We start from the raw sequence: 19,249 nt of genomic DNA on the forward strand, positions 1-19,249 counted from the left end.
CAACTTCCTATGTAGTCTAGATGCTCATATGTTCAAAAGTACCATGCACTTCTAGAGTTCATGAAACTGAGGGTTTTTTTTCCTCCCAAATCTCCTAAATTCAAATAATGTAATTGTGAAGAAGAGGAAATAACAACTCCCCATACCCCAAGTTCTCATTTACTTCTAGAAAACCAGACATGGAAGAAGAGTCCACTCAGAGAACTTTTTTTCCTTCACATCTACCTCCTGGTAAGCTGGAAAAGAATGGTGGAACCAGTTTCAAGGCCCTTGCAGTGCATCCAGATTTTATCAAGCTTCCAAAGATGATACTGGGAACATTTTTTTTACTTTCTACAAGCAGCTAAAGACCTGGTTGTTCTCCCAAGCACCTTTCATTAGTTTTTGTTTTTTTCCTGTTTTTTGGGGGCGGGAAGTTGTCTCCATTCAGTTGTCTTATTTTCTTGATTTGTGACCATTTGTTTAATAACAGTTCAAAGTTATGACAGCACTGAAAAAGGTGTCTTAAGACCGGTCCTCTCACTTACGACCATTGCAGCATCCCCACAATCACATGAACAAAATTCAGGTGCTTGGCAAGCAGCATGTATTTATGACAGCTACAGCATCACAGGGTCACATGATTGCCATTTGTGACCTTCCCAGGGGGCTTCTAATAAGCAAAGTCAATGGGAGAAGCTGGATTTGCTTAACAACTGCATGATTTGCTTAACGACTATGGCAAAAAAGGTAGTAAAATTGGGCATGACTCATTTAATGACTGCATCACTTAGCAACAGAAGTTCCAGTCCCAATTGTGTTCATAAGTCGAGGACTACCTGTACCTTGTTTTCTTTTAATTTTTTATCTGTAAGCCACCCAGAATCGGTATAGGGTTAGGCAGCCACGGCATCAAAATTGAAGTAATAAGAGAAAAGAAGGAGGAGGAGAAGGAAAAGAAAAGCATCAAGATATAAAGCATTATGATTCCAGGAGAACTAATGTTAATTTGCTGAATTCACTTTAAAATCAAATGATGGAGCTATCTTGTCATAAAATTCCTTAGTATTATCTCTTTCTCCCAAACACTGTATTAACAGGATTCCACCAGGGAGCAGAAGAAAGGGGAGAAAACAAAAGGTAGATGATACATATTGAAGATAATAGTAAGGATTATTTGGTCAATGACCAACAAAATTGAGGATATGAGCTGCAGCTAATTCAAGCGCAGTCCTAGGCTGCATCAACAGAAATGTAGCATCATGACCAAAAGTCATGCCCAGAATATTGCACTCAGTTCTGGGTACCACATTTTGGGAAGGGCATTGTCACATTGGAACACATCCAGAGGAGAACAGCCAAGATAATATGGGGCGTATAAAGAAAAACTTATGAGAAATGGTTGGAGGCATTGAGCCTGGAGAAGAGAAGACTGCAGGGAGACATGATAACTGTCTTCAAATATCTAAATGGCTGTCTTATAGAAAATGGGAAAGAATTCTTTAGAGTTTTCCAGAGCACGACAAGGAACAAGGAACTTAAATCACAAGGAAGCACGTTTTAGTCAGATACTGGGAATAATTTAGAGTTATTCAACAATGGAACAGGTTTCCTTGTGAAGTGGTGAACCTCCTTTGCTAAGGTATATAAGCAGCAGCTGGATGGCCATCTGCTGAGTATGCTGTAATAATGGATTCCTGCACTAGGCGGGGCATTAGACTAAATAATCTTTGAGGTCATTTCCAACCCTTATCTTCTATGATTCTGTGAAGATAAGAATGCTGGCAAATGCTTGCTTAACTGAACACACAGAGGCATTTAAAAGTCCAGTCATAGTATTTTGAAATTAGAACCTTCCAAAACTTGGGCACACCAACAAATCCTAAAGTCCTACTGGCTGAAAATGATTATAGTGGAAATAGGATGGAACAAAGTTTGCTACTTCCTCCTACCTTTTTCTCCTCCCATTCACTGGAAGGACACACATTTAGGCTGTGCGTGCCAGTAATCTTATTCCAAAATGAAAAGGACCTAAAACCACATCATGAAGGCAAAGCCTGGTTTTTAGTTATGGAATCCTGATATTATGGGAATTGCAAGAGGACGAAGAATCCTGGAATAATAAACAGGGGCATTTTATACTACAATATTCTATGCGATGCAAAGACCCCTAATGCCAAATACTGTAAGGAGCTTCCTTCATTATATAAGGGATTTCCACAATCTGATCCCTTTGCACAAAACAGGTTTTCTTCTCTCTATATTTACTGAATTGTTTGCTGAGCTCCTGTGGCCTTTAAATGGTAGCATCTTGAAAGGTGAAACTTGATTAGTCAGTTAGAGCACATACTGTTCATATCACAACTCAACAAGCACCAGCTGTGAAAAATTACCACACCAACTGAGATCCATATGCTGTAAAATTCCATAAATAATCATTTTTATAGCTTGCTTTCAAAACCTGTGTGTGTGTTAATCTGCAGACAGAAGGGAACTATGGGTACATCTCATTCAAGTGTGCCATTTGATGACCAAGCCAAATCCAAACAAAACACAATGAAACAGACAGTGTAAATGAGTGAAAATAAAGTAGTTAGCCTGACTTCCAGATGGTTGGGTTTTGCATAGAAAAGTACTAACACTTAAAGTGAAAGCGAAACAGCACTCGGCTTCTATGTACGTAATTATTCAAGGAAGATTTTCAACATGTTCAGCTTCTGATGTAAGATAAGCTGAACATATAGAAATTCCATCTTTTACACAAGTATTAAAAATACAGAAACACTGGGCAAAGATACCAACACTTGGTAGTTCATGCATGGTTCAACCACAGCTAAACAGGAGTACACATGTACCAAAAACAAAAAATTCTCTTTCTCTAAATCTAATGAAAGTGATGTGAAAGACATGTATGGCCTGAAATCCTAAAGGATTATTGCCAACACAGCAATTATATGAACTTGGATGGATCAGTGGGATCAAGATGGGCCTTGGCATTTCAACCAAGAAATGTCCTCCCCCCTCACCCAAAACCTCTATTTTTAAAACACTTCTCTAAATCACAGAAGACCTTGAGGAAGCATATTTTCATAAGATCATTCTTCAAGATACCTAAAAGCTACTAGTGTTTTGGTGGTGGTGCTGAATGATGATTTTATTGCACCAGGTCATCATGTGAGCTATAGTGCCCAGGGCAAGAAGAGGTTGCCAATGGATGGCTTCAGGCTTTACAGATTTTTGAAATTAATATGTAAGGTTGAACAAAAAAGATAAACTCTTCTGTGCTTCTGTCTTCCACTGGCCAATTTTCTCTTCACTGTTGCTACTGTTCCCTGATTTCTCACTCCCAGTAGTTTGTTTTCCTACTATATTTTAAACCAAGTATCAGAGGAGGAGGACCTATGAGGACCTCAAAGAAAGAGAGATACAGCTTCCTGAAAAGTCCCATCTTTTCATCTAACATGACCAGTTGATGCATTACCACATAAACTGGTAATCTAAGGTTGGGAAAAGTTGTGATGAAGCTTTCAACAACATATCATAAGGTGAACTGGACAGAAATCTCTGCTGTGACAACACTATGTAACAAGCATGTTAGAAGTGTGCCCTTATTTCTCCAAAAAACTGAAAAGTATCCTGCTTTTTTTACAGCTTTAAAAAATTCTTCAACTTCAGATTTAAAAGATTTTAAGATTCCAGAGCAAATTATGAACTATTAAAATACATTAAATCGTAATAAAGCTGAACTAAGAAGAAGCATGAGATTATGTTTATAACTGTAGAATTCAAAAGAACAATATTTTATATGGGAAAGCTGTCTGGGACTGATAGAAATTATAATCCAACCTATCTGAAGAATCAGTATTGATACTAATTTTTTTTTAGATGGTTTGTTAAAGTGAACAAATAAGTTTTGAACATCCTGGATTAATATACATATTAGAATAAACTTGCCCTTCAATAGTTGTATTTCTCTAAATTTGCAATATGATTGACTTGGCTGTAAAATATACAAAATTATAAATTTAAATTTACTTTTTGTACATTTTTAACATAAAAAGGGAGATCAATGCCAAAACAGAATGGCTTAGAATTTCAAGTGCTCTCTGAAAAATGGACCCTGACTGGATTTGCATCCCATGTATGGCTGAGCTCACATGATACACTAAACCATAAATCATGGTTTATAAGCCATCATGGTGAGGTTTACACTATATGTGAACCTAAAAGCATTATGCTTTGGTGCAATGAATCCATTTATTTAAAAATGACTATTTGTACATGACGGGGACCAGTGATACAATATGTGGCACATCACTGCAGTGCAAAACACCACTTTTCTTTTATGTGTATGCAACATGAGTAAATAAAAAAGGTGTTTGTGTCATATCACAAAGCACATTTCATTATTTTGGCATCCTAGTGGTTAAGAACAGACACCTATGTGTGCCCATCAATAGACCAATAGCTATATCCAGTAGACAGCTGATTTATTTCCCCAAAACCTTTTTAAAGCAATACCATCTGATACGTGGGAATCTGGACTCTTAATACTAGCTATGAGATCACTTGCTCTGCTTACTAAAATGCTTTTAAGGTGCCTCAGGTAGACAGATGTCTCAGCAATAATTTCACCTCCACCTGGTTATTAGCTAAAGCTTACAAAGATAGATATAGCTATAGATAGATATTTTTGTAAGCTTTAGCCTATAACCAGGTGGAGGTGAAATTATCACTGAGATATTACATACATACATACATACATACACATATATATTATATTTCAAACAACTTGATATATTGCTTCAGCTTATGGCAATGCAGAAATCTATACAGTGATCATATAACATGCCACCAAGCCTCAAGCAAGAAAAATGAGCTTTGTTCCCACTTGACTCTTGAATTCAGTTATATGAGATGTATGAACTCAGAAATCTTTCCTAGATATGGAATAAACCTATGCCTTTCCCCATGTCTTCCTGACAGTTTACTGTAACTCATATGAATTACCCTCATCCACGTGTACACGCACATATGCACCTACTTACATACATACGTGTGTGCATACTTGCTTTCCTTTCCAGAGGTGGATTGAAAAACCTCATCTGAAAACAAAATACCCCCAATCTGGAGGAAAGTCCTCAGATGAAAACTTCTAAACTGGAAGAACATTCACTATCTGAAAATGGGATGGTGAACTTCAGGGAAGTACTAAATCCTAGTTTTTACTGTTCTTGATATTATTTCTTGACTATATGAACCTTTCTCATGACTTCCTTTTTGTGCAAATATTACCCTAATGGTACCAGCAGTCAGAGTAACAAGGAATAGTGATTGGAATGCCATGTATCAAACCAAGCTTAAAGGATTTTAACTGACTTGATTTTTTTTCTGTGTTTTGTTCCATGTTCACATTTAGATTTATTACATAAACCAGACACATTAGCAATTACATAAACCATATACATTAGAAGGATTTTGTTCTTCCTTCTTAAACCTTCTACCTAACCTACTAAGGCAGCTTTCCCTAAACTGGTACTCTCTATGTATTTTGAGACTACAACTCTATAAACTCAATCCACCCATCACTCTTCTATGCAGTAACTCCTTTACATTTACTGGAAATTAGGAGAGCTGAAGACTTGAAAAACTCAAAAGGGCATCATTCAGAAATTCACTAATCTGCCCAAACTGTGTTTCCTCCAACATTCTCCATTTGGACAGCTTATTTTAAGAAATCAATAATCCCCTCCAGTTTTATGCCATCAGTTAGGAATAACATAGGAGAAACAATTTCTTAACTGAAGGGCTTTCTATCAGAGATCTTTGAAGATCCTTTGAACATCAGCTATTTTGATGTGGTGTAAGAGGACAACTGTCCCAATAAAGTATACACCCTTTCAGTTTTTGCAAAGGATCAACTGCTGTAGCATGAAAGCATCAGTGCAGTAATACAGTCGTCCATGTGGTTAGCATCATTCTCTTTTCCCAGTCATTACAGACAATTTCAAGAGCTGAAAGAAACAAATGGCCAGTCAGCTGTTCATCCTGAACAGATTGCCATAGCGCAGAGGATTTTACTTACAAAACACTGAGACAACAGTGATGTAATTCTAAGTAGCAGAACATTCCCTCTACAATGAACATAGTGAAATACAAACATCTATTCTCTGCAAGTCAAAGATTCTCCCCCACCCACCCTAGCCATCAGGCCCATTTTTCATTTCTCCCAAGGGAAAATAAAACATTTGGAAAAAAATTATTCCAAGGCACTGGAAAGAAATCCATTATTTGTAATGGCAAGTTGGTGTTAAGGTTCGTTCTATCTGAACACGTGAATATGTGGGCCTTTCCTCACTTGAACTTGATCAAGGCAGACATGCCCAAGCAACATCTTTTTTCTTCTCTGTCCTCATGGCACTGCCTTCATTTCATTCCCAGCCCATGAATGAGAAAAACTATATTGTACTTGGTGTTAAAGCAATATTTTCCCCTCTTATTCTGATACCATCTGAAGTAGTCTCAAGGTGTATAAAACATGCTAGATTTTGTCATCCATTACCTTGCAGTGAAATCAGATGACTGCAGTAATAAAGGCAACAGATACAGGAGTGATATAAGCAATGGGAACTGTAACTCAAGGGTGGGTAGAGAACACTTCAACTCAGCAGTTGAAGGCTTTGACTCTTACCAGTCTTTCCATCTTCAGTTTGATCCTGTCTACTTATTGCTTAATATCTGCAAAAATGAAGAAATAGCATTTCAAAACCCTTTATGTTGAACTGGAAGTGCTGACTGTCTCCTAAAAAGATAAAGTCTCCTTCAAATTGATTTTTTAAAACTTCCTAGTCTAGCCTGTACCCCTGGGATTTCCTAGTGGCTTCCTATCCAAGTACTAACCAGGTCTGACCCTGCTTAGTTTTTTGAGGTTAGCTAAGGACATCTAAACGTTGCCACCTGCCTGGGTAACTGTTAATTAAACCTTACCTAACTTGGTGTAATATTTAATTATAATGGACATTGTTGAAACAAAATAATGTAATAAGCAATTCATGAAGTTTCTCAGTTTTATATTCTCAGTTTCTAATACAATTGTGTGTGTGTGTGTGTGTGTGTGTGTGTCTACACTGGGCACAACCCTCCTTGAGATAGTGTCCCAGGGAGCACAAGATTAATACATTTTCATTCACTATGGTTGGAGGACCGCTTCCATCTTTGTAGGGTGAAATCCAGCTATGGAATCCCCCACCTAAGCCCAATCAGTCTCTGAGGTTGACTCCTTCCAAAACTGAGAGTCCCTTATCCCTGGAAGTCAAAGAATGTGTGGCTGAGAAGAAGACAGAATGGAGCTCAGTATCAGTTAGAGCTTATATTATCCCTACAACTTCTCACCATCTCCCCAAATGCCTCAACATTTATGTATGGTTAAATTAGAGCTCCATGAATTGTCAATTCAGAAAAAATAAACTCAAATGCAAGTCAATTGACTCTCCAAAGTCAGATCATATGAAATTGGAGAATCAAATAATCTCAAATAGAATCTGAAAATTAAATCAAAGCATCAAACAGGCTTAATTTTCCAAATCATCTGAAATAGCTGAATCAGATTAATGACCAAACTGATTCAATGATTCAAATTAGATTGGTTCAAATTTACAGATATCCAGGTTAAATTCTAGTCTCAGTATATTCTCTCCCACTACATCTCAAAGACAATGGAATGCTTACTATTGGGGGTGGGGGTAGGGAATGGAAAACTGCATGGGAAGGAACAGTATGGTTGGAATCCTGAACAGAGGGGCTTCACGATGCAGTTTGGTTTCAGATTCCATCTGAAATTCTATGATTATTTAGTGATGCACAATATGTGTTTGTTACGGTTGCATGGTCACTTTTATTAGAATTAGATGGACAGCTCAGGATTCAGCAAAAGCTCTATACATCCATTGATATTTATGAATAGAGCACAAGACAAAGTGTTAGAGAACATCTGCATTTTAATTCTCACATATATCCTGATGTGGGAGCTGCAATGAAATCTCTCACAAATTCAACATTTGGCAGCTCTAGAAAATGACTTCATGAATGTCAAATATCTTTAAATTTGATTGACAATATTACTTTGAGACACTTTTCATTTAAAAAACTTAATAACTCTTGTATTTGAAGACAACAGGGCCACTATTTAGAGAAGAAACTTGGCCACATTTTTCATTTTATCGTATATATTTTTTAGCTAAGAAAACCCAAAGTAAAAGTCAAATGTGCATTATAAATAACAAATGTATAATTTAAAATGTGAGAGTCTAAAGCCTCAGACCTCTTAGCTATCTTTTGATTGCTTTGGATCTGGCAAGTTTCAAATAAGGAGTATCATTAACTATTTATAAAAAATTAATTGTCCCTATATATTCTGCATCAAATACTATGAAGTACTATTTCTACTGCATGCTAGAGATGGTCCAGTATTAAATTTTAATGTGCGTCAAGTACCAAATATTGTCAAATGTTATATCCAATGATACTGTGGATATATTCATGAGTAACCACTAGAAGTATATATATTTTAGATGGCTGATGACAAAATCAAATATTGTTGTAGGTAAACTGAGTGTATATATTAGAACATGCTCCCAAATTCTCTACAATGTGTTGAACCATAGCTACCTTCACAGAAGTTGATATAAAAAACCTATTGTGCTATACCTGAATGTCAAATAATAACATGTCACATCAACCACGTAAAAGTGCCAGATATGTTTTGAAATCACAGCAGTGAATTTTTGTGACCAATATTCACAGTGAATATTCTGAGAAACAACTTCATTCCAGCTCAAAATCTGCTTATTTCAGAAAATTTTCATTGCAGTTTTAGACTTTATTTAATAAGATCCATTTTCTGTTGTTTCAATGCTATCATTCTTTAAACCATTGCTTTTAGTAGTTAACTTCTGCAATAGCCTCATGGCTGATTAGCATACTTTGCTGAGATAAAGCCATGAAATTTTATTGAAATTTGAATCTTGCATTTGCATAATTACATCACAGGTGCCATAGGCAAAAAAAAAAAACAAAACTGTATAAGTTGCTATCATTGCAAACTGTTCATGTGAGTGATTGATGACCGTTCACATGTACTGCTGAATAGTCAAAATGTGGTCTGAGAAGAAAGAAGATGGACTTGAAAAAGTACAACTAACAATACTAGCTGTGGTGATAGCATTGAAATGGCATGATTTTTCAACTTTTTTTTCCCCTGCATCAAGTATGCTAGCATTGCAGGGAATACAGTGCATTCAGAATATCTTAGTATCAAAAAACCAAATTCAATACTGTGTAGCATTTCATACTGTCAAAACTACTAGATTCAGAGTCCATGATGGGAAAATGATAATCAGAAGGCTTAAAATACACACTAAATTATTTACAAATCTGGATTAGGATTGTATTGAGACTCCCAACAATTTAGTTCTGCCCTTTCTCAAAATTCCAAAATGCTAGCAATGGTGTCAAAGCATCATCATTATTTTGGGGGGTTACCTTTAGAATCATTTATGGTGGGGTAGAAAAGTTATAGCCAAGGCCCCATTTGTAACCCATTGAGTTCCCACAAACTGAGCAGATCTGAAATACTGAAATAATTTGTCCCCCATCAGAGGGAGATTTAAAGAGAAAAATGGGTATTTTAAGCCAGAGCACCCTTATTGATTCCCAAATCAAGCTAATTTACCCTATTAGGTAATTATAGGGCAAAATAGGTTTCTTAAGTTTACAAAGGGTTAAGTTACCCATAGCATCCCCTAAAGACCACAAAACCCCATTTGGGCAGTTTTTCTCCACTGGAAGGATGAAAAGACAAAATGGAGGCATTAGGTCCCTGAAAATCTTACACTAATTTTCACCTTTAAACCCTCTCAAATTTTAAAAAAAAAACTGAAAAACTTGGCCTTGCCCATTCTGGTGATGTGCTAATGTCTATGTTCAATTTTAATGTCACTTGACAGTTTTAACACACATATTTCTTTCTGCCAATGGTGATATTCTATGGTATTTTTAAGGGAATATTTCACTGCTTCAATCTGATGTGGTTCATATGCATACAGTTCCCCTTCAATGAAAGCTATTCCACAAGTACTGTGTTTAGAAGGAACCTCACATGTGGCGGTGAACGTCTTTGTCCTTCTCTTGATCTGTCTGTCTTCCAGTTAAGAGAGCTTGGCTGGTTTTGATGAAGAAAGTTTGAAGACTTGTTTTATTCCTTCCCAACTGGCTGACTCTCCACAATATGGACAAACACCATATAATCCCACAGTCTTCAGTGGAAGGTAGATAAACTACCAGGTGTTTAGCAGGTGTAGAAGGTTCAATTTGTTCCTGCTGCTTGTGAACAGCTCAACAGCATGGAGTCCTCCAGGTTGGTGTTTCTCTATAATCTTGACCCACCTGGAGATCCATGGTGTCGAATCATGAACATATCACACCAGCGTTGTCTCCATGGGAAGATGAAACTTGTGAGCGCTGCTTCATTCCCAGGAAATGAAGTTTAAGCAGCTACAGCATGGCCCCCAATCTTTTAAATCTAACCTGGCTTTCATAGAAAGGCCATGATCTTAAAGACATTTGCATGAAGGAAGACCCATGGAACTAAATGGGAATTACTTCAGAATAACTATAGGTAGAACTGGGCTGGAAAAAAATCCAACCAAAGGAGGCCTTCTCAGAGCAGGATTCAGCATGGAAGTGTAGAGTACGCCAGCTATTTAAGCATAAAATACCGATACAGATATACTCATAGAAGAAAAAACAAAAATGTTCCAGTTGAGCAGGTAGTAAAAGAGAAAGAAAGAAAGAAAGAAAGAAAGAAAGAAAGAAAGAAAGAAAGAAAGAAAGAAAGAAAGAAAGAAAGAAAGAAAGAAAGAAAGAAAGAAAGAAAGAGGGAGGGAAGGAAGGAAGGAAGGAAGGAAGGAAGGAAGGAAGGAAGGAAGGAAGGAAGGAAGGAAGGAAGAGCAAGCAAGCAATCAATTTAAGGGCATATATTTGGCATATTTTTAGCTTTCAATTTCCTTTTACCTGTTTCTTTCTGCTGACTGGGCTCATATTTATGCAAAATGTTAATATGATGGACCTTGAATTTGGACCTCTTACTTTTCTTTCACCCAGCTAGTTGCAATCTTTGCATTTTTATGATTTTGTTTTTCTTACTGTATCAGGGATTCTCCTACTCCCATGCTGAGTCTGTGTATGTGTGTATGACCATTCACAACATTGTACATGACTGTTCAGTCAAACCTTGTGATAAAAGACACACATATTACCTCAAAAAACAGGAACAACAGCAGAGTTGGCAACAACCCCACATGTAATAGCAGTCTTAAACATTGTAGAAGAGGAAAACAGTGTGATGCTAAGTATTAGGGCTGTGTGACCCTTTGCATTCATTTCTAAAAAGTTGGATGATGATGATGATGATGATGATGATGATGATGATGATGATGATGATAATAATAATAATAATAATACAGGTGGTCCTCGGTTAACGATGGTAATTGGAACTGGAATTTCCATTGCTAAGCGATGCGGTCGTAAAATATGATGTCACGTGACTGCACCGCTTAGCGACAGAAGTTCCAGCACTTCTAGTTGCTGTCATTAAATGAATCCCACACTGTTGTTAAGTGCGACATCATGTGGTTGCTGTTTGCGACCTCCTGCCAGCTTCCCCATTGACGCTGCTTGTCAGAAGCCAGGAGTGAAGGTCATAAATGGTAATCACATGACTGCGGAACGCTGCTGTGAGCCGGTCACCAAGTGCCCGGATCATGATCATGTAACTGCAGGGACACTGTGATGGCCAGAACTTTGAGGACCAGTCTTAAATACCACTTGTTCAGCACTGTCATAAGTTCCAACCATCACTGAATGAATGGTTGTTAAGCGAGGACCACCTATAATAATTTATTAAATGTATATGCTGCCTGACTCCCAGTGACTGTCACTTAATGGCCAGCAGTGTAGTTTCTGTCCACAACTCTGCTCCCCCACTAGTACATCTCAAAGCACTTTTTTGGAATGGAATATGAAGTGATGCACAGTTCTACTAAACATCATACTATACTGAAATCTGTCTTCTAATTTCTTTAAAATATTCCTCCCCCAAAAATTCTTTGGAGTTTTTAGAATTTGTTTCTGAACTTCCTTTACTGTTATCAGCTGGTGATGTGTATCGCTGTTGTTTCTTTCATTATACATCTCTCTATCATTCTGCAGCTGCCTTTTCCCTGTCTGCCCCAAAGAACAGTGGGAGAAATTCCCAAAGCAGGTCTCACTTTGGGATTCAACTGAAGCATGGAAGGCTTAAGAGGCTGTAGATTGCAGAGAGACTAAGAAAATGTAGGAATCTCTCAACTTATGCAAGAGGATTTCACTAGAATGTTCTTCTTAGAAAAAAAAATCAAATGTAATTTATCTTAACATCCAATCAAAGGAGAATGATCGAGGGAAATGTTGAAGACATTTTCAACAAAGCACTAGATTAATAAATGAAATCCCAGTTACTTCTTGATCTAATACCTCCAGGAGCAATCTGTAACCTGGACACACACTTTACAGTTGAACTTCAGCTTATGAACATAATGAGCCACGAAAGGGACAAACTGGGATTTTATGAGGAAGCGTTAAAGAGAGTATGACTGAGTTGAATAATCTTCATTTTGTGGATCTTTCATGTGATTATAGAAGCTGTTAGACTAGTACAGCAAGTACGAAAATGTACCAGACAACATTCCTATTCATCATACAGAAGATTTACCTGGAAACCAAAAGGTTAATGTTGTATTACCTGTGCTTAAGACTGCTCAATTGAAATAATGCAATGGAATGGAATCTCAGCTGATGCTTCTGGTCTGAGAAACTGGATGACAAGTATTCTGAAAGGACACTTGCCTTGAAGAAATATATTTACCCAATGGAAATACTGTGTTAACCTTCAGGGTACAGTACAAAATATCTTATCTGAAGCAAATTCTTCTTTTGGGTATAGCCTCAAGAAGGAATTGCATTTAATTCACTAGAAATAACCCCCAGAAAAAAAGGTTCACTAGAACTGCCTCTTGGGGGCAAGCATCTCTCTTTGCTTCCTCCCTTGCTCGAGGATTAGACAGTAGCAATTTGCTTCTTAATCCACACATTAAATGAATGTCACTGCACTTTAGATGAAGACCAATGATGCCTAACAGAAAATGCTAAAAATATTTCCTTTCCTAAGGGAAACTCTGCTCCTCTAGTAGATATTTTTAGGTATTTCTTTCCCTTGTGCTGCATTGCTGTGGACATTTGCTCAAAGGCAGATAGTGCAACTTAGAGGCTGGGAGACTCTCTATACTTTGCCTGAAATGGAGAAAAAACTTTATGGTGGCATCATCACCATTACTTGCAGTAGAGATGAGGGCTTGGACCATAAAGAAGGCATCCCAGATGTAGATCAATCCAAAGAGGATGCTGGACCTAATCTTGTTATATAGATGGACTACCATTCTGGTAACATAAGAAGGAAAGGGGTTCAATGACCTACCCCTCCAAAATGCTACAGGTGCTACCAAGGAAGAGTGAATCATTTTTATAGATTTCAAAAGTGATTCAAAGAACTTCAGGTGAAATTAAATTGTTCAGCAATTTTGACATATCCCTGCATTCCTTTCAAATTCTTCTTTTACAGAGACACCAATTTAATGCATTGCCAATCATCTCAGCAACATCTGGCTGATCTTGGAAGCTAAGCAGGGCCTGACCTGGTTACAACTTGAATGGGAGACTATCAAGGAATTCCTGCTGACTGGGAAGTTGAAAAAAAAAAAACCTCTGAAGTTAGCAGTGGCAAACTACTTCCCTACTGTTGCCAAGAAAACTGCATGGATGTGTCCATGTTGTCATCAAATGCTGAGCTCAACTCCAGGACATCATTAGCTTCTTAATTGTATATTAAAAATAGTAGCTGGTACTTCTGTCTATTGACTGATTGCTATGATCTAGTATATTGCTTTTTCCATGTATGCTAGTCTCAAAGTGGCTCAGAAAAAGTAGGGTAAATATCAGAAACATAAATTAGAAATATAAATTTATCAGAGAAGATACCAATTAAAAGTAGATAGAGTTCAAAGCAGTTGTTCCCTTTGTCCCTTTGTTCCAAATGCTGTAAAAGCCTGGGTCAAAGCAGGTTTTGCTCTTTCCTAATGTTGTGCATCTGGAGCAGATCCTTGACTGTTTCATGGCTCTCTCTCATCTTTAATCTAGATGAAGTGAGATACATTGTTTTTTCATCAAAGGCTGGCAATGGGGTTATCACGTTTGTCCTCTTTTTCATTTTTTGGAGGCTCTGTGCATAGCACCCATTGATGCATAGTGATTGTGCAGACCATTCATCGATAAACATACCATTGTGAACTGACAGACATTCCAGAAGTAAATGCAAATCAAATTTCAAAAATCAATACTAATACAGATTGATTAGTAAGCATCATTGTGTCCTGACATTTCCCAGTGGCCTTTTAAAATCTGTTCATCAGTAAGATTTTAGTCCTGAGGAAAAAGCAACCAGCAAAAACCTCAAATTTATCCCATGAAATTAAGTGAAGTTCAGCAGCTTCACTATCTGTTCATCAGTAAGATTTTAGTCCTGAGGAAAAAGCAACCAGCAAAAACCTCAAATTTATCCCATGAAATTAAGTGAAGTTCAGCAGCTTCACTGAGGTAAAGCTTAGGCAGGGTTCCTAAGTCTTCTCCACCCATGCGACTAGGAACAGCCCAGAGCCCAGATGGATCTTCACAGCACTTTATAAGCTCTCTCCAAGCTTTACCTCAGCTGGACTTTGTCTGATAAAATCAGGGATGCACAATTTCTGTAATCCCCAAATCTCTTGACTGTTCAGAATCTGCAAAGTTCCTTGAAACTACATTATCAACATTTGAGACTACTGCACAGTACAGTCTGAACTAGATATGTGTTAGAGCATATGATTTGCATCTTGGAAGCCCCAGATGCAATCATCTTGGGACCAAAGGGCTAATTTAATATAAAGCAGTTTCGTGGATTTCAACAGTAATTAGTTTCTGGGCTTTGGGTTACGAGCAGAGAAATAGTTGTGTCAACTTACTGTAGTTCTGTAGCAGAAAGTTATTTCTCCATCAAAATATGCATGTTACAATAAAGAAATCCAGCATGAATATTTGACTTAACTCTAGTTAAAGCTCCACCATTCATTCCTTGTGCATTAATTCTTCATTTCCCTGAAGCTTTTTGCTTTATCAAGGAAGTCAGACCTATTTCTGTGTCAGCAAAAGAGATGTTTTCTCTGGAGAAGTAGGTTGAAAAAACATCTGGTATTCTATAAGAATAACCCTCTCTAATCTGGTGTCCCCCAGATATTATGGGCTTTGACTTCCATTAAGACCAAGCAATGTGGTTAATAAATAGAGCTAATAGGGTTATAATCCAAAACATTTGGAGGGCACCAGACTGGAAAAAACGGATCTACAGCTAGGTAGAAAGAAAAGTGTAAAGGGAAGAGAACATCTTATTTCTGTAAAAGCCAAATTAGAAAGATTTCTTACTTACATTCCCAAATTTGGACCACCAAGTTAGCTGAGATGCAAGTCAAGATACCTCCCAACCCAACTCCCTTTAAAAAACTGAGCCAAGATGAAGTTGAACTTCAACATAGGCAATAGGACAGCATTCAATACGATATCTGAAGGCAGCAAACTACAGTATCTTGGCATTCACAAGTTTGTCCTCCAACCATACACTGTCATTTCCCACACCTAACATTTGCAATATGATTCAGCTACCTCATGATAAGGCCAGCCCTGAACATTTTAGACAAAGAGTCAAGTGACTAACTTAAAAGCATCATGTGAGATAGCCCGACATATATTACAATACCCAGGGAACAAAGGCTACATGCCAGCTAGCTTTTCCTCATCCTAAAGAACTCCTGTTAAATCTAGGTTTGTAAGGGGAGAAATACATCTTCAAGTCCAATACAAATGGTCAACCAGATGCTGTCCTCAATTTAAAGATGATCTGCACTTCAAGCAAGAAAATCCTGGATTTGGAAAGGATTTTATTTTTTAAGAAGATGTAAGAACTGCCACATTAAAACTGATAAAACTATCTGCCTTGCTTGGCATTCAGTGAGATGAACAAACTGAACAGAAAGAGAAAATCGATCCTCTGCCATAAACACTAATCTTTGCCCTGAGAGGTATTTATTTCCAAGTCATTGTCCTAATATGATGGAGCTATTTTGAAGAGTGTCCAATGAACAGTTGTTTAATGAACAGTGACAAGAGTGGCCAAAATGGACTCTTGGGAGAAATGAAGAATAAATAATAATGCGCTGTCTAATCCATCACCTCAATTGCTCCTAAAGTGAGTTGTTTTGAAAATTTTCCATCAGGCCATGACCACCACTAAATGTATCAGATCACGGCAAAAGATCTATGGGCATTACTCCATGTCCAAAACTCACACAGTATTTGGAAGAAATGATGAACTTTCTGCAAAAGCATGTTTGGAAGTACAGTCGATCCCACAAGACAGCAATTGGAGGCCTATGTGGTAAGGATCAAATTTAGCTCTTTCTCCACATCCTCTTATTTCTTTTGGACTTCCTGGTCTCCTTCCTTAGTCCTCAAGGAGCTATAAAGAACGATATTTCAGATAGACTGTGGCAACAATTCCCATGAAGATACCATTTTCGCAAAATAAAGATAATCTGTGTTGTATCTGGTCACTTTCACTTAGTTATTATCACAATAACAGTATATTAATCTCAACTACACCAGCGTAGGCGTGATGTTCAAAATTTCCAGCTTAGCTGTGGCACAGCAAGAGGAGAAATTCACCAGCAAACTGCGGAGAGGAGAGGAGGGGAGGGGAGGGGAGGGGAGGGGAGGGGAGGGGAGGGGAGGGGAGGGGGGGAAATAGAAAAAAGAAAAAAGAATGCTTCCCTTTCCAGCTTCTGTTTCCAGCTGGAATAGAAGAGATATTCTTTGTATTAAAGAATAGAGGAGATATTCCATTTGTATTAAATTTCAGGAATTTAATGGAATTAAAGATGGAAATCTCCTATCCTACTCCATGCTGAAAAAGATATCATTTTTTTTAATGTGTTTTAATATTGGACACCAACTAGATGGTGATGGAATCTCCTATCCTACTCCATGCTGAAAAAGATATCATTTTTTTTAATGTGTTTTAATATTGGACACCAACTAGAGTTGTTTTGAATGGGGCAGCCTTACAAATATAATGAATTAAATTAAATATGTGTTACCTGTTCATACAATAGCAATTCATACAATAACTGGGGAACTGCATTTTTAACTGTATCTACAGTTCAACATGCATCTGTATCTCAAGATAAATAAATAATAATCGCTCTGAGGATCCAATTTCAGAAATGCACATTCTAATTTTACCAGATTAAAAGAATACATTCCATTTTTAAAGAAAAAGTAGAGAATTTTTCACTCTTGTTCGTTTGTTTATTCCACAGAATATTAAATCTTTTCTTCAACTTATAAAATTCTGAACAATACTTGATAAGTTACCCAAATCAAACTCATTATCAAACTCTCTCTGGCCCCTTGTTCTCATTCTTCTTTGTGTGACATCCAAACTACTCCCCTTAAAGAAACTAGACTAAGTTTCAATACCACCAGAGTACAATGAAAAATGTTACACTCATGCATGTTCCTCAACATTTCATAACTAAACTGTCAGCCTTCCCAGGTAAACCAGACAAGAAACACAACCAGACAAGCTAATTCTACTTAAATGTAAGGCTACATTAGCAGAATCTTGCAAGTCTCAAAGTACAAATTTCCCGCTGTCTCCTTTACAGCCCAAGGAGTTAGGGAGGGTCCCTCTTGAGCCTCTTGCTCTTCCCACTATGCAGCTGCAGACTATACCCTCTCTTATCTGACCATTCCCTAGGCAGCATCTCTTCACCTCGTCTCCCAAGGTCGTTCCCACATACCATTACATAAAACAAGAGCATTGCAATTTAATCACTAAGTGTTTTGCCACTATTTTATCTTTCGGGTTTTTTTTTTTAAAGCAATTCCTTTTATCTCACATTGAATATGAACATTTAAAATATACACACACAAAAAAAAGGCAAAGCAGTAATGCTCATTATGACCAATAAACATGGAGATTTATTCTTTACAGTATTTTTAATTATTTCCTCCATGTTTTCTAAAAATATCTGCTTGGCACCTTCTTGCCAAATTTCTTATCACCAAAGTAAGATTGGGAAAAGAGAAGAGGATAACAAAATGGGATTTAGACATGGCTTCAAGTTTAACATGGAATTAATTCAACCTGAATTTGGTATGATTTACCTACAAGTAGAATCATATGCTTAATCTGGCTTAAGGAACCCTGAGTATCATTCATTATTACATACTAGGAGAATGCTACATTTAAAATAGAAAGTATTGAATATATTTGCTTTAGTGTCTAAGTCCAGGACTTTGCAATACCACAAAAAATAAAAAAATAAAACCTTAAATGAAGACTAGATATAGGTTACTGCAATCAGAGGAAAACGTTTGGTACTTTCTATCAGGCCTTTCCTGCCAATAACATGGCCCTACTACAATCTTCAGATCCAGAAGATAACCTGAGCCACATCTTCATCTCCTTGATCTCCTAGTAACCAAAAGATATAAAATCTGGCTGCTATCCTCTTTGAAATTAGAAGAAAAACAGCACTATTTCAGGGAGGAATGGCACTATAGCAAATGTCTTACTAGATTATATAAAATCTCAACTGGGTTCAGTTTTCTGCTGAGACATGCTAGAGAACATGCTATCTATAGTCCTAACCTGTAGACCCAATGCCCAGTTTAGACCTCTAATCTGTATTGGGGACCATCTGTGGTTCTGATGTCTTCATCTTCAAGTTAAATCTACTTGACTGCCTTTGACTGTGCCCATCCAAGAACAAAAAGTGGTTGTATTCATATAATACACTTAACCATATGTAACTGAATTAATCCAGCTGTCTGCTTGCCAGTTCTCACACAGTCACAAGTAACATTCCAGACCAGTTTGTTACCAAAACAAGGGACAGGTGGAAACTGTCCCTTCCACCAAAGGAGAGTGGTAACTAGCCTATTACAGAGTTTGGGCTGGAGGAAGCTGCACAAGAATTTGGTCTTTGATTTCACTATAAACAGGGCTTACAGTTCATACACAACAGTT

At 37.3% G+C, this 19,249-nt stretch overlaps 1 protein-coding gene across 27 annotated transcripts in view; it reads right to left on the reverse strand.

Annotated features, from left to right (window-relative positions):
* Positions 1-19,249, reverse strand: part of CHRM2 (cholinergic receptor muscarinic 2) — a 273,908-nt gene that overhangs the window by 194,678 nt on the left and 59,981 nt on the right. Inside the window, exon 4 of one of the 27 annotated variants that reach the window (XR_015796258.1) lies at positions 6,671-6,717. The exons of the other annotated variants lie outside the window; for them this stretch is intronic. The gene's annotated coding sequence lies outside the window, so the exon portion shown is untranslated. The remainder of the gene's footprint in view (positions 1-6,670; positions 6,718-19,249) is intronic. 27 annotated transcript variants of the gene reach the window in all.

The sequence above is a fragment of the Python bivittatus genome, unplaced genomic scaffold (assembly GCF_059951505.1).
Source record: "Python bivittatus isolate LINGU-HERP-01145 unplaced genomic scaffold, Pbiv_v1 ctg000330_np1212, whole genome shotgun sequence".
Classification (NCBI taxonomy): Eukaryota; Metazoa; Chordata; class Lepidosauria; order Squamata; family Pythonidae; genus Python; species Python bivittatus.